Source organism: Sitodiplosis mosellana, unplaced genomic scaffold (genome assembly GCF_009176505.1).
Source record: "Sitodiplosis mosellana isolate CC-2019 unplaced genomic scaffold, AAFC_SMos_1.0 Smas_scaffold_6166, whole genome shotgun sequence".
Classification (NCBI taxonomy): Eukaryota; Metazoa; Arthropoda; class Insecta; order Diptera; family Cecidomyiidae; genus Sitodiplosis; species Sitodiplosis mosellana.
The window spans coordinates 4,708,238-4,723,920 of NW_022601407.1; the positions used below are offsets into that span (position 1 = coordinate 4,708,238).

General features: G+C 36.7%; 1 protein-coding gene across 1 annotated transcript in view; it reads left to right on the top strand.

Annotated features, from left to right (window-relative positions):
• The first annotated feature begins 523 nt into the window (after positions 1-523).
• Positions 524-15,683, top strand: part of LOC129575373 (ecdysone-induced protein 74EF) — a 93,308-nt gene continuing 78,148 nt past the window's right edge. The window contains exon 1 of the mRNA XM_055458898.1: positions 524-1,265. The gene's annotated coding sequence lies outside the window, so the exon portion shown is untranslated. The remainder of the gene's footprint in view (positions 1,266-15,683) is intronic.

Consider the following 15,683-nt stretch of genomic DNA (forward strand, 5'->3'; position numbering starts at 1 on the left):
CCTTAACATTGTTTTGATTTATACTTTTGTGAAGTTCGTGTATTTACATCGACACACTCGCGCTTCGTTCCCCGGCTCTCTCTCTCTGTGTGTGTGTGTGTGAATGTGTGTTTGTGAGCACTGTGTTGCGCTCGCTAAGCTATAGAGACCTAACACAGCATATACACCGCCACCGCCGCACCGCGCCATGCCGCTCCGTAATCGTAGCCAACACACAGTATGTAGTCGTTCGACGGCGGCGGCGATGTTCGATAATTTGCTTATGTGTTTTTGTGCGAATTTTGCGAAAAATACTGCTCAAATGTATCAGTCAGTCACTGACTTCTGATACATTAAAACGTATTACGAACGGTTTGCGCGCGCACGCTGATTTGCTTATAACATTTTTACATGTGACAAAACAAGCGGTATTTTTTCGTTTTAAATTTTTTTTCGTTAAATTTTTTTTTCGTTTATTCTATAAAATTTTTGGTTTTTTTTTCGTAAATTGATTTCATATCTATTTGATTTTCCTTCATCACCACACACACACACACACAAAGTTTAATATTAAAATCAATTAAATTCGTTGATTTTTTATGAATTATTTTTCTCGTATTTTGTTTGGCGAGTTGAACACAAAAGACTTGTGACGATTGGTTTTGTTTTTGAAAGAAAAGAAGAAAAAAAAAGCAAAAAGTAAGAAGGAAAACACAGACGGGATTCGGTGGGTTTTTGTCTATTTCGGCGGTTCGTTGAACCGACAACGGAAGGAAAAGCCATCACTGAAAAGTGTTTCATTGGATTGTTGACAATTTTATGTGTGTGATTTTTTTTTTTATATGTGAAACGACAGTTGTATGACGAATAAATTTGAGATAAAACGAAAATTTGTGAAACTATGATGCGATCGATTGACGCATGGATATTTAAAGATTTCGGGCAGTAGAAATGCTGTTGGGCGCGCTTTAAGAAAGAAAAAAATAAGATTGAAAAGATGCCCACCGTTTTTACAATAAACAATATACATTGTTGGGGATAAATTGGATGAAGGGCAAAGTGAATTTTGAAGAAAGAGAGAGAAAAAAAAGGAAAAAAAGGATTTACAAGATCAAGGAATGGAATTTTTTGGCCCTATTGAAGTGTGTTTAGTTAGTGTCAGTGGTTTATTTCTTTGACAACATCGAGTTTTGTACAATCCTTCCCCAAAGCAATATTTGGATTATTTATTTTAAATTGCTTTTTAATGGATACGCGATCATTGACTCATCACATCCTCTCAAATGGTAAGCCGCTGCTATTTACTCTTTATGCCATCAACAATTCTTCCTTCGATTTGTCAGAGACCATTTTCACCCAAAATTTCCAAACCATCAATGTATGTTCCATTCCCATGGAACATCTAGTCATTGCAAAATTGAACAACAGGTTTTTGGTTGGACTGAAAAATCGAAAAAAAAGAGCAGACAATAAACAATGACTGAAACGCGCAGTTAGACGACAAAATAATTATAATAATACTAAATTCAAGGGCTATTTGTGTTCATGATTCATTCAGTAATTGTGGTGTGCGAATGACAAAAGATCACTGATCTATGGAAATATTTGGAAGAACACATTCGAATGTGACACTTTGAAAGTGATTGAAAACTCTTCGGTTCAACTTAAAAATTCGGAATTTTTCCCGATTTCCCATCGGATTTTCTTCGGATCAAAGTCCTTGAAATCTTTTCATCACAAATCATGTAAAGTAAAAATGTACCAGAAACACGATATTCAATCAATTTCCAAATCAAAGTGGGAATCAATAAACATTCAAGTAATGAAAAAAAAGGTTTGAAATCGAATTAAAATTCGGAACGAAAATTTGAATTTCGATCAAAGGGCATTAATGCCTTGATGTTTACGAAATTAATTCCGGACAAACACATATGCAATTAATCAGGGATCCTGATCATTCAAAGCGCTCTCTCTCTCGCTCTCGCCTGTTTTTCTGCCTCCCTCTCTCTTGGCGGCGTACAAACGGGAAAATATGTAACACACGAATGAAAAACTAAAAACACAATCGCAAAAGCTGAACATACTTACACAGAGAGCATACGGCGAAGCAAAACGCGGAGTGGAGCGGCTCACTCACGAAAAATGCTATGTATGTATGTAAAAAGGTCGGCGAGTATCCTTGCGCTCAGCTTAAAATCAAGCGGCAAGGCAATTGTATTTAGACTCATTACATGTTGCCTTTTTATCTAATATTTATTCATCAATCTTTCGTTGATTTTGGTGTGTGTGTATGTGTGCTAGTGACACATTTGCATGCCCTAATAGAGTCAACTGAAAGAAAAACCACTTGACCATTTCACAAAAATTCCCCATTTATTCAATTAATCATGGATGTTTTTGGTTTCATTAATTCGAAAAATCGATTTCAAACTCTCAATAAAGAGGTCTTCCATTCGAAAAACTAAACCAAGTTTAATGTTTGTTTATTACCAAGTATTGAAAAAATCGGTTTTCAAAACAAAAACAAAATGCAACCGAAAAAAGAAATAGAATACCGAGAAAAAAATTAGTCTAAACTGATTGAAATTAAGGACAGACGCGCTTCATATGGGGTCAGTTTGTCGATGATGTAAATTATTTGCCAAAACAAACTTCCTCAGGTGACACATTCAATACGTACGAAATGTGTTCATGTCTGTCGCAAATGCGAATGCATTTCGTTCGTTTTTTTTTCTGGTGCATGTTTACCAACTCTTTTATTTCTTTTTTTTTTGCTTCATTCTGTTTCACACTATTTTTGGGCGTTACTTGGTGTTTACTCGTTCGACTGACCGAAATCTAATTAAATCGCCAAATAAAAAGAAAAATATGAGCGAAAAATGTGTGACAGTTTATATGTTATTATCGACGACTTATTTTTGGGTGCATATGAATTCATGCCAATGCGCAACGTTCGCGCGCTCTAATTCGCACCCGTTCTAGTTCGCACCCGCTCATGCTGATTCTCGCTCGTTTCCTCACTCACTCATTGAAGAACCAAGTCAGTGCAAAAAACCAAATGAAATGAAAACCTTCACCAAATTGTAGAATACATTGCAAAGCAATCGAAAAAGATTCGGATATTTCTCAGTACGGGTGAGCGTGCGCGCACTAGCCAGCTCTCGTTCTGTCTGTCAGTCTGTTTCATTCACTCCATTTTTTTCTCCCAATGGAACGCGGCTCGCGCGCGGCCAATTAAATGGCCACTACGGTATAGTGCATCGAGACTAATATAGCTCCAAGTGCAATGCAAAAATAAAAGTAAATAAAGAGAAAAAAGCTACGTAGATTGATAATGACCTTACACAATTCTGATATAATATTTCCGCAATTGCATACGTCAGCTGTATTGAATCACTTTACGTGCATGCTGCACACTATACTCGCGCTCTCGCGAGCACACACAAATGAACACGATGAGACAGACGTACAGTGAGAATGCACATTGCCGTTTTCAATAATAACCGCAAACACTATGGCAATATTTATTTATATAGAAAATGAACATGATAAGACTTTTAACTTGTTTGTTTTTTTCGTTTCGTTTCGTTTCGTTTTGCTTGTTGTTGTACAACTGCATCAGAACACACAATTGCTCTCTCTCTCTTTCTCTCTCTCTCTCTCTCTCTCTCTCGTTCTCTCTCTCTCTCTCTCTCTCTCTGTGTGTGTGTGCATGTGAACACTTTTGAACTTGAACGAAACCCAATCAAGTTCTCGAAATAGAAATAAAAAAAAACACGAACAACACACCAGTTACGAATCAAAATAACAAAATTAATAATGAGCGTCGTATTTAGAGGGGAAAAATGTGTGTTTACAACCGAACACTTTCGAAGGTGCTAGATTGCAACTAGAAAGTAGTGTGTCACAAAATGATGGCCGAAATTTGTGAAACAAGTCAATTTCATTGATTCTGATCGATTGATAAACATAAGTATTCTGATGGAAGTTCCGAGTGAAAAGAAAAACGCCACGTCAAGGCCATAACCAAAAAGGCGTAACAAATGTTGTCGAGACTATTTTCTTCAAGAGTCTTTGAGAATTTGAAGCATCTTTGAAATCAAGCTAACTATACTAAGAAAACATTAACGTCTTTCTATTTATCAATTAAAAGCGTTTGATTTTTTATACTCTTAGAGGGTTTTTTCCAAGAAATTCTTGGATTATTCGACTCTCGTTGTTTCCGATTGATTATTCACCTCCTCCATTTTTGAAATCGTTGCATCTGTTTTCCATAAAATTGTTTGTAATTTTCGAGAAAAAAAAGTCCAACAGACACCCATTCATTGCAATGAGTATCGATGCATTTTCGAATTGTACAACGTGCGCAAATGCATTTTTGATTCAATGAATATGTTTGTGCGACTCAGTGTCCATGGAAGATGTTTACAGTTATTTGTTTTTCCTTCTAAAAATTGCATTGTATTCCTTCGGCGCAATCGATGTGTGTGCGTGTGTGTTGCAATAATGAAGTCGCAGCAAAACCAAGAGCAAGCGAACGAGTTAGCGCGCGCGACCGCCCGCTTGAATGCAAAGTCACAACAAACGCATTCAGTATGCTAATTTGATTATATTTATTGCGTGGGTATCGGTGCAACACGTTCTGTGTGTCTCTCTAGTAACTGTGAATAGCAAACACTTTCAAAAGCCAACAACAACTGCAGCTGTAACAACAGCGACAGCGAACGAGAGAGGGTGAGAGGGCGAGAGAGAGATAGAAAAAACACCGAGCGATCGAAATAAAGTAATAAACATGCAGCCACACACAATACAAACAAATAGGAGAAATATTATTGACTTAAACTTCATCAATGTAATTTGCATGATAATGAATTCTACGTTCTAGGTCATATTTTCTTCGGCGTGTTGTAGTGTGTCTCTCACTCACTTGCTCATTCACTCATTTCTACACTCTTTTTTTCGATGTCGTTATGTGTACTTAGTGGCGTTTGTTTCGTTTTTCGCTAGTTTTTTTTTTCGAATGAAGTTTTATTTTATTTTTTTCGTTTCGTCGAACGACAAAACGTTCGTTGTGGCAATGTATTTACATTCATTTCCTAAAAGCAATCGTTTATAGGTAATTATAGAGGTATAAGAACAATACCGCACGCCGTCGCTGCCACTGCTGCTGCTGCTTTGTTGCTATTTCTCGTTTAATTTTGAACGTTATCTGGCTCGTCATTTTTCGATTTTACATTGAAGTATCCGATTAACAAGCCTTGTCTGTTTCAATTTTGCAACGTAAAATGAACGTTTATTTGATATGTTTTGCTTTTTTTGTGCGATAGTTTTTTTTCTGTTTGTTTTTAAAAGAGAAACGGCGCGATAGTTGGCTGTGATGAGACGAGTAAAATAAGCGCAAAATGTCATTTTCTTTCAAGATTAGAACCGTGGATCACGGAACTGATGATTTTTGTTTTTGGCCATTGAATACGATGAAGAAGTGTGATGAGAGGGAAAGACAGAGAGAGAGAGAGAGAGAAAGAAGAAAGTGTGAGAATAACGAGGACATACATTTTAGCCAAACTATTATATGACCAGACTTGGGTGTTTATTTTTAGATAGACGATTTATTACGTTATTTTTTTTCTTCTCTTAAACTACCACAATATATGTGATCACTCACTTTCCGAATATATGTGTGTGTTTGTGTCGCGGCGTCGAGAATCGTGTCGATTTCAATTTGTAAACACACATACACCAATCGCTTCATATTCCACGCACACAATAATGCAAGCGAAACTGCATTTTCGGAATGCTTTGCCAAGTCTCATTCTTTCTTCTGCTTGTTTGCTTCGATTCCGAATGTTTTTCTTTTAATTGGCTCTTCAATAAACTTTTATGTGCGATGAAAATTAGTGGTTCATATGTTAAATGCGCCTGTTTGACCGATTATTACAAGCCCGAAAAGAAAGAAAAACTAGAAAACTAAAAAGAAAAATGTTCGAATAGCGGCGGCCCAACGACCACACAAATGACTGCATCGAATGTTTCTGTGCGCAGTTCATTTTTCTCTCTCTCTCTCTCTCCTTTTCTTTCTCTCTCTCGTTTCAACGAGTCGTACACATAACTGAATGGGTGTACTTGAAAAAAGCTTCATTTACGATATTGAATATAATCGTGAAGGTTATTCAAAGCGCGCACATATTTAATTTCAAGTGCCTTCGATTTCGATTAGTTCGGTTTTTCACCGAAATTTCGAAAAGAACTTCCGATTTTCATTTTGTTTTGCGCTTGCAATTTTGTTGAGTGTATGCGGCAAATACATTATATATTGTGACGAATAAAAACGGTTTTACGAGAAGAGTTCTCTACTTTCTGGATCGATTCATTGATTTGAGCATAGAGAAAAGTTTCTTCTTTATTTCTTCCATCTTTCTTCTTTAATTTAAGTGTAAAACCTGAAAATTGCATTTCATCAAAAATATTATTGAAATTTTGTGATAATTCTGCAAGCGACGGTTTGCCAATCCCAATTTTTCATCCATTTTTTGAAATATTGCCATTTTCTCTACTTCTTCTTTGGTTTTGAAATAAATCAGACAACGATAGAGACAATTTTTTTCCGTCACTTTGAATACTTCAAAGTGCATGTATTTCCATTCACGTTCCATGTCCTCATTCAATGCAAAACCATATCACTTTGCATGATTCGACTATTGATAACTGTAACTGTGAGGCATTTTCTCTCTCGCATTATTCTCCTTTTTTCTTGTTAATATTAAGCAAGAAAAACAATATTAATAGTTGTGACGGCGTCAACGGCGATGGCGGCGACAAAAGTGGCAGCCACTTAGTGCTTTATTTTTATGTATTGTAATTTTCAGGGCTTAGTCACTGACCTAAGACAAGCGAACAAACCTGAATCGAGTAAGTAGAGAAACGAAGCACTGCCAATACGCCGCGAGTGACGTCCAAAGTCTTCTGGATTGTAATCACACGACTTTTTTTTTTTAAACTAGAAACGATATTGTGCTAAACATGAACAGCGAATATGTGCTGCTCATCAATAAGCGACAGAAGAAAAACGAAAAGAATAGAAAAATAAACACACACACACATACTGTAACTAGTGCAGTCGCAATTCTTCATTTGTATATCAAATCAATTTTATAGTGTGTTACTTCCTTTTATTTCGGTAGAGCGAACTGTCACGAGTTCGTTGAAAAGAGCAGGCGATTGAGCGAATGAGAGACAGAGAGAGAGAGAGAGAAAGCGATTCTTGCGTTAGCTCACATATATTGTCCTGTTCGGCGTTTGGCACAGACGGTGGACGTAACCCAATTTTATCGGATATATTTAGAAAACTATTCAAACATCATTCGATCATTAACCTCTAGCAAACACAATTGCTAAAAACGAGAATCAATTTTTAACTTTCTCATTTCGCCGCCTAAACTACACTAAATCGGAAAGTATACGTATGTGTGTACGAGTGCGCGGCATGTGTGTGTGTGTGTGTGTGTGTGTGTGTGTGTGTCTGACAGTATGTTTTTGTGCATATTCGGCCCATTATAAATAGACATTAGCTCAAATTCATTTTGATATACATGTCCTGCAACAAAATGCGATTATAATGTTGCCGCAACACTCAATTTCCACAATGATTGCTATTTACGGGACTATTTCACAATCCCCTTTTTTCGCATACTCACTCACAGGACAGTGTAAGCTCTTGAGATTTCAAGTGATTGAGAAAATATTTGCAGTGCGCTTTGAAAGCACACGCGTGCATACAATCTAGCGATCGTGAACGAGCGAATGAGATGTATTTCAATAGACAAATTGCGAAGTTCGTTTCGATTCGAGGGATATATGCGTATTGAATAAATTCACTTGGGCTAGAGTGAGGAAGTGAAATTGCATTCGACAAACAAATCAACGCCAAACAACATTTCAATGCTTTTTCTGTTTTTTTCTTTTTTCGTTTCAAATGTTGTTATTGTGTGTTTTTTTTTTCATTCGATCCGCGCTGACTAGAACATCATCAAAAATCAAATCGACGATCGAAAAGGCATTGCACAATTGAATTCAATTTTTTTCTTCTTTATCATCATTTCGAATTTTCTTTTTTATATTTGCCTTTGCTCTGTTGCAAATTCTCAAATCAGAAACTGATCTCATTTTGAGTTTTCAAATTTGAAAATAAGAAAAGAATTGACTAGAAAAATAAAAATTGAATCGACTTGAATGTCTCAATTAAAAACCAATTCTCGAAATTTTTTCGTCCATTGTCATTAGCGTGATACATGTGTAACGGTTAAAAATAAAACACACACACGCACACATACATACATAGTTCTAATTTGTCCATTCGTATCATCGTTGTATGTGGCGAGACGAGACGAGAGAAAATGACACGGCATGAACACAATTAAAATTAACCCTGATCTTGTTGTTATCAGCTCCAAACGCTTTGCAACTACATAATCTCTATTCATTAGTTTGTTCAAATGCGATCAATGTATGCGCTGTGTGTATGTGCATTTTTTTGCTATTCTTTTCTTCGCCATAGAATCATACACATCAATAAGAAAGTATACATGCACACAGAGTTGCACTATGATTTGACAGTACGTCGTATTAATACGGTGGTGTGATGTCCGTGCTTGAACACACGAAAAAAAAAATGAAACGCGCTTAGCGTGCTGAGCTTGAATTAGTAAGCTGTGCTCAATGACGTTGAATTGTGGATGTGGTGGAGACCGATCAACAGTATAGATATGATCGAAACGAATATAGAAGCGAAAAAAATATGGTATACAGCAGTGAGTTGACTGAATAGACATGCAATATAACCTGACCGTAATATTTTTCGTAACCCTGGCCTGCTATTGAAGATCTCTATTATTTTTGTTGTTGTTGTTGTTGCTGTTTCATTTGACGCGGGGCGCGCTTGTAGTTGTAACCATAGGCAAAACACATGTGTTGTTTTTTCTTCTCTTCTCTTCTCTTATATATATTATCTATAGAGCAGCTTTGTGAGCCCGCGCGTATGTATTGCAAATGTTTATTTGATGAAGTTTTATGCATCAATTGAAATTGTTGTTCAATGCTTTAATACTTTCGTTGTCATTGTACGAAATACATTGAAACAATTTTGTTGCAATAGAAAAAAAAACACCGACGAAATAGACGCAGCGTCAGCGTAGCTCAATGAGTGAGAATCTATACGATAACTGTACCCCAGTCTGACTAAGATTGAGAGTGCAACCGAGAAAACAAATTCAAGTTCAGTTTCATTGAATGTGTGTGCATTTGAGGAAGTATTCGATGTGAAATTTGAAAAAAAAAACACATCAAACTACTCAATGATTCGAGTGTATAATTTTACGCGGCCAACGGGTGGCGTTTCATTAGAATGAACAACACACAACCAATGCACCACACACAAAATGTTCGACGATCATTTTTTGTGCTTTTTTTGCTGCACATGTGACGTGATATAGAAGCCATATTTAATGTCAAGTGTGAAGATATACTCAAGCCGCTGAACGGCTCAATGAACAAGTCGAAAACATCAGCCCATAATGAAGTCAAACACAAATCGCCCTATATAAACCGACGTCGAAAAACGGTCGACGATGAACACCAATGGTTGCAATCAAGCCTCTCTCTCTCTTTCTCTCATTATCAAGTTAAATAGATCTACATCGAAAATGAATGATCAAACGAACGAACTAGTACAACAAATTGAGATCGAAGAAGAGGTCAGGTTTTCCATTCGGTGGAGCAGCACCGAATCATGTCATCGATCAGTTTCAAATTGAAATTTTCAATGATCGGTTTCATAATGACTTCGAACCTTTTTGTCGACTCGTTTTTATGGTGTTTTAAACGTATAAATCATGAACAAGGTCGCTGTCAGCTTTTTTTTGACAATGAATGGGTCATCGTGCTCTCCCAGTGCATCATTATACAGCTAATTCACCAAAATGGCTTCGAAAGGTATATTCATCACCTTTGTTTCGTTGCTTCGCTCTTTTCTTCCATCTTTTCGTTTCGAGATTCTCCAAAAATGAATACAATTTCTCTCTCTCTCTCTCTCTCTCTCTCTCTCTCTCTCTCTCTTTCTCATTCGTTTCTTTTTCTCTGTTTGCAATGACCCACACAATAGTCAACCTCAGTTCGAAACGATCACTAAAAAACACACGCATACACATCGACACATAGACACACACCGAAACACAAATTCTTATCTATGTGTACAGCCAATGGAATTTGTGTATTCTCCTCAAAGGCTCCGCTATCAAATGTACAAGGCCACGGAGTGTTCGGGTGTGTGCGCGCGAGAATTGCCGCGTTCAATGCAAAGGGAACACAAATTCAAGAAAAAAAGATATTAGAAATGTATGAAGAACATTTATTTTTACATCACTAATTTTCTAATTGTTGATAGGCTTTATTATCATTACTCTTTTGTTGTTGGTGTCGCTTTTGTTTTGGTTAATAAACAAAATCACCAATCAAGAGAGAGAAAGAGAGAGAAAGAGAGAGAGAGAGAGAGAGAGAGAAAGGAAAATGATTGGTCCATGACCTACATCATCATTCTATGCCGCGATTCATTCATGCTAGAGAATCAGAATTTATGACGTATTTTATTGGAAAATTATGTAATTTTTCTTTCTTCTGTAATGTACACTCATTGGATTGCAATGTAGATGCATGAAACAATTACTAAATACAAAACTCCTCCCAAGAGTGATCCAAAAAAGTTGCTCAAAACCCCGACCAGATACACATACGAATACAACTAGAGCCATTCATTTTGGCTTGGTGTTGTAGCGTACTTAAATATTTCCTCAACTTTACTCAGTGTGTCGAGAGAGTTTGATATTTATTTATTTATTTATTACGAAGCCTACATTTATGCCAATATGTGTTCACAGCGATCTGAGAACATGCTGGTCATAGACCCAATACGGCATAAATTCCGCCCATGGTGCGTCTTTTGCAAAGAGATTACAGTCAGGGGAGGGATGGTATAAAAGTTAAGCTTCCATACCAGAATTGGGTCCGGAAAACCATGGCTAAACCGGCCTAATTCTGGAGAACCAAGAGAAATACAATGCTGATGAGTTTTTTTTACAATTAAATTACGTTAACATCAATGGGAAAGATCAAAAATAAAAACAAAAAATGAGTGTAAATAACACCTTACACCTTGATAAAGTGATGAATACAAGTAAAATAAGCATGTATGTGAGGAAGTGGCGATAATTGTTATTTTCTTCTTTTTATTTCTATTAAATTTTAGTACAATGTTCTCTTTTCTGCAGCAGACGACGGTTCTGTTTTGCGTTCTCTTCTATTTCACTTGCAATTTTTTTTCTTCTGCCTCTCTTTTGTCGCGTTTTTGCACTCTTCTTTTTTCATTTCGTGTGTAATTTGTCTGTCGGACACCACAAACGAAATGAATATGAAAAAAATACGCAAACACACACACACACACACACAAAGAGAGAGAGAGAGAGAGAGAGAGAAAAGCTGAACTGCGGGAGCGCAACAACAAAAACAAATGCGGCAGTGCCGCGCACAACTACAACGCGCTTCATTCGAATGTGTGTCAAGGTCGTCGGTGAAGCTCACACTCTGCGAGTATATTTCGTTCGCTTAAAAAAAAAAATGCTGTCTGTATTTGGAATAACAGGGAAATGAAATGCGAGAGAGCGAACAGAAAAAAAATGTCAAGTTGTACGGTGCGTTGAATACCGCTTGTGTTGTGTGCTGTGTGGATATCGGCGCACTGTTCTGGCTATTCAAAATTGTGTGTACTGTGTGTGTGTGTGTGCGTTGTTTTTTCTTATTTTAAATGTCGGTGTAGTTTGTAGTATGTGCGAGAAATGAAAAAAAAAATAGTAGCAACGACGACAGCAGCAACTGCGGCAGCAGTAACGATAGTAGCCGCCGCATGTTATTTGTACACTTATGCTCTGTATGTAGAATCATTGCCTGTTTGTTCAATGATAAATATTGAAATGTATGCAGTGCTTGTTGCATGATAGTCCACCGTCAATATACATATATGATTTTTTCTTCTTCTACAATTCAAGTTTAAAGTTCGTCTCATGGATTTTCGCACTGTTTACTACGCGATGCCGTCGTCACCGTCGTTGCTGCCACGACACACACACACATCATTTGTATTTAATACCTTTCCGTTGAATACAGTTGCTTTTCGCATAGACTTGTAACAATGGGCCGACTTTTTTCTTCGCGGTATGCATATGTGTTTATTGACTCAATTTGTATAGTAAACATATTCAACGACTTAGATGAAGGTAAATTTTTGCATACGGCAACTTGAATGGTGAATGCTAATTTTTCCGAAATCGAAACCGATCTGTTTTCTTCTTTTTTTTATTCGTCTGTTTCGTTTTATTTGGACAACTTGCGTCGGTTTAGTACATAAACAACCAAAAATTGAATAACGCGTAGAGGTGGAAATTGCGACTTATCTCTCTCTCTCTCTCTCTCTCTCTCTGTGTGTGTGTCGATTTTTCTACGCGTACACCTTGGATTTTTGTTTTCGGCTTTCGAGAGAAGAATTCAATTGGGCTGGTCGTTGATCTTGTGTGTAGCGCCGATCTTGAACATTGACTAAAATCCATGCCACTGTTCGGTTATCACAATCACCTTCAACTGAACCGCCGATTTATTTTTTTTAAATTACAACATGTTTTGTGTTATTACATTTCGAACACTGTTTTTTCGTGGTCAAGGCAACCGTTGTTGTTTCTTCATTCATTCACACACAGCCTCTCCTCAATACAGACCTCTTATAGTTCATCGACGGAAATGTTAGGGTTATTTTATTGAATTCAATAAACTTTAAGTGTGTCGAACAATTGTTTTTTTTGACTAGGCCACATTTTTTCCCGATTAGCTTTTTTGACATTTTTTCTTTCTGCGTGAATTGTTTTAATTTTGGATATTGATGGTATCAGTTTGATGGCACATTAAACTATCATTATCAAAATGATCATCGTTTTATTGAAATAAAATGTCGAATCGATTTTCTTTTTGGTGCGAATTCAGTGTTACTGGTTAAAATGATATGATATGGAATAATACATTGGAGCAAAAGTATTTGTTGCTTCAAACAAACAATACAACACATGACGAGCTATTCAATTTGAATGTTGAATGACTTGTTTTGCAGTGAATAAAAATTAATGTAAAATATCACGATGAAAATGTTTCGTTTATATCCACGGACAGCGGTGCTTCAAATTTTTGCCAATTTTCAAATAATTCATTCATCATATGGATCTATTTAAATCCGTTTTTCTTTCCATTATAGTAAAAATTATGCAAATCAATGTGTTTGCGTCGGTTGTAACGTAGAAATTATTATACTTAGAATGTGCAAATACCGGTTAATACCATACTCGAACTGCATCGCAGTTACAAGTTGTGTACTTCTGGTCTTTGGTTTCAATTGTATTTTCGGTTTACGTTTCAATTTATCTCTCAGTGTGCGGATGACGTTTGTTTGCCAACCAAAACACCATTGACGCTCTAAATGAGAGAGTTCACTTCTTTTGCATGCTTCTTCATGAATGATCATTATTTTGGTACACATCCTCTTCGTATGCCATGCGTTGTTGTTTTTCTTGTATAAAACACGATACGAAAGAAAAACTATCGTAAATACTTATCTTTAAACAGCGTGACTTACGTAACGTAGTAGAGACCTATGCTTACACAGCAACGTATAGTCATGACAAAGACTTTGATGATAAAATATAAATGCCGATGTCCCTGACCATTGTAATTTTTTTTTTTTTTGCGTGCAAAACTTGCAATGAGCTTGTGTGTGTATGTGCGTGCGCGTTCGCTCATTCGTTCAAGCTAAAGAAATATTATGGAATTCATCTATTAATTTCCGTACTTCCGCATTTCATATGTACAGATAAATACGCGACATATTCGTTAGAGTAGCGCGCAGATCTCAGGCAACGAGCGTGTGTTTATTGAAGTGCGATGGGACGACAAAAATGCATGGATAACTTGGTGATAAATATAATTGATAATAAATAGCAGACGCCACAACAGCTTTGCGTCTCGCAGATATAACACTTGCCACAACTTGTTTAGTTTTTATTTTCTTCGTGTAGTTTTTGTTGTTGCTGTTGTTGTTTTTTCTTCGCTTTTTTGCGTTGCGTTATCTTTTTTCTCTCTCCCTCTATCTCACTCTCTCTCTCTCTCTCTCTCTCTTCGTCTTGCTCGTTCACATAATATACCACATCGTTCGCGATGAGTTCAGGTTTCGCTTTGTCATTCTTTGCCACATAGTATAATCGTTTTCAGCATGTACTTGCATATTACGGAACAAGTAGTTAATAATGCAATTAAGGGTGTAAACTACTTATATATACACAAATAACACGATTACCCGTCAATGTGGAGAGAAAACTTTCTTTCGCTGTGCTTAGCATTTCAACACCACAGGCTGGCTGGCTGGTGTAAGAGCTGAAAGCGATTGGATTCTGGAAAGAAAAGATAAATAATACATTTCCGACACTAATTGTTTGTTTTATGATCGATTTTTTTTTCTTTTCTGTCTGTACTTTTTTTCTGCATCGATCTTACGTTGATCGGTCGGTCTGTTAATTTAGCGAAGACTTGCTTCCAGCCAATAAGATAATATTTTGAGCTAAAATATGCTTAAGCATCGACCTTCACTCTTTAAACTCCACATATCACAGCCCTCCACAAAAAAAAACATGAACCAGAAGATTTAACCATGAAAAGCTGACCTCAACATTAACATGGGTACCCCTTTTTATATTCTAGTCATTCTGGTTCAGCAACAGCACCACTACCATCAGTTGACATGATATACATGAAAACCTTGATCAATGTACTCATATTTTAAATGATGAAACCCATCATCAGTATCATCATTTGGAATCGGAAGTATCAAAGCCGAAAAAAAAACACACAGACACAAAAATTGATCAAATTATCCATTCAAAGTAAGAAAACTGAACGACTTTGAGCGCCTTGTGGATTTAATTTATGGAACAAAATGGCACGAGCGTGTTGAACAACAACAACAAGCAACAGGAACAACAACAAGAAACAAGCACGATAAACAGCAAAACAAACAGCCAATCAAATTCAACATCGATACCGATATAGTTTCAGAAACGAAAATCATCAATGCGATGTGAGAGGGATCACGCGCTCATTTGTGCACAATCGAAACAAACACACACACGCAACACACATTTTTGCAAACCAAATAATTTATCTAATTCAAGGTTTTGTTGCTATTTTTCTTCTACTTCTTCTTTTGACAAAGTGCATAACATACGAACCCATTTGAATGTTTACGCTTTGTTATGATTCAGTTTGGTTTTCTGTTCGCTTCGCTTCGTCTTCTTAGCAAAAGAAAAAAAAAACACACACACACACACTCCGAATCTAAAGCCGAATTTAACAATGTTACTATCAAGGTCAATGGTTTTACATTATTGTGGACACAAAAAACAAAAAAAGTGAGAGTGAGAAAGAGTCGAAGTGTTGAGATGGTTCAAAAGCACATAATCACCAAACTGGAAACAACGAATGGCCTTGCGGTTTGAATGGGCCAAACGGCATGTGTGCGTATGTGTGTGTGTGTGTGTGTGTGTGTGTGTGTGTGTGTGTGTGTGTGT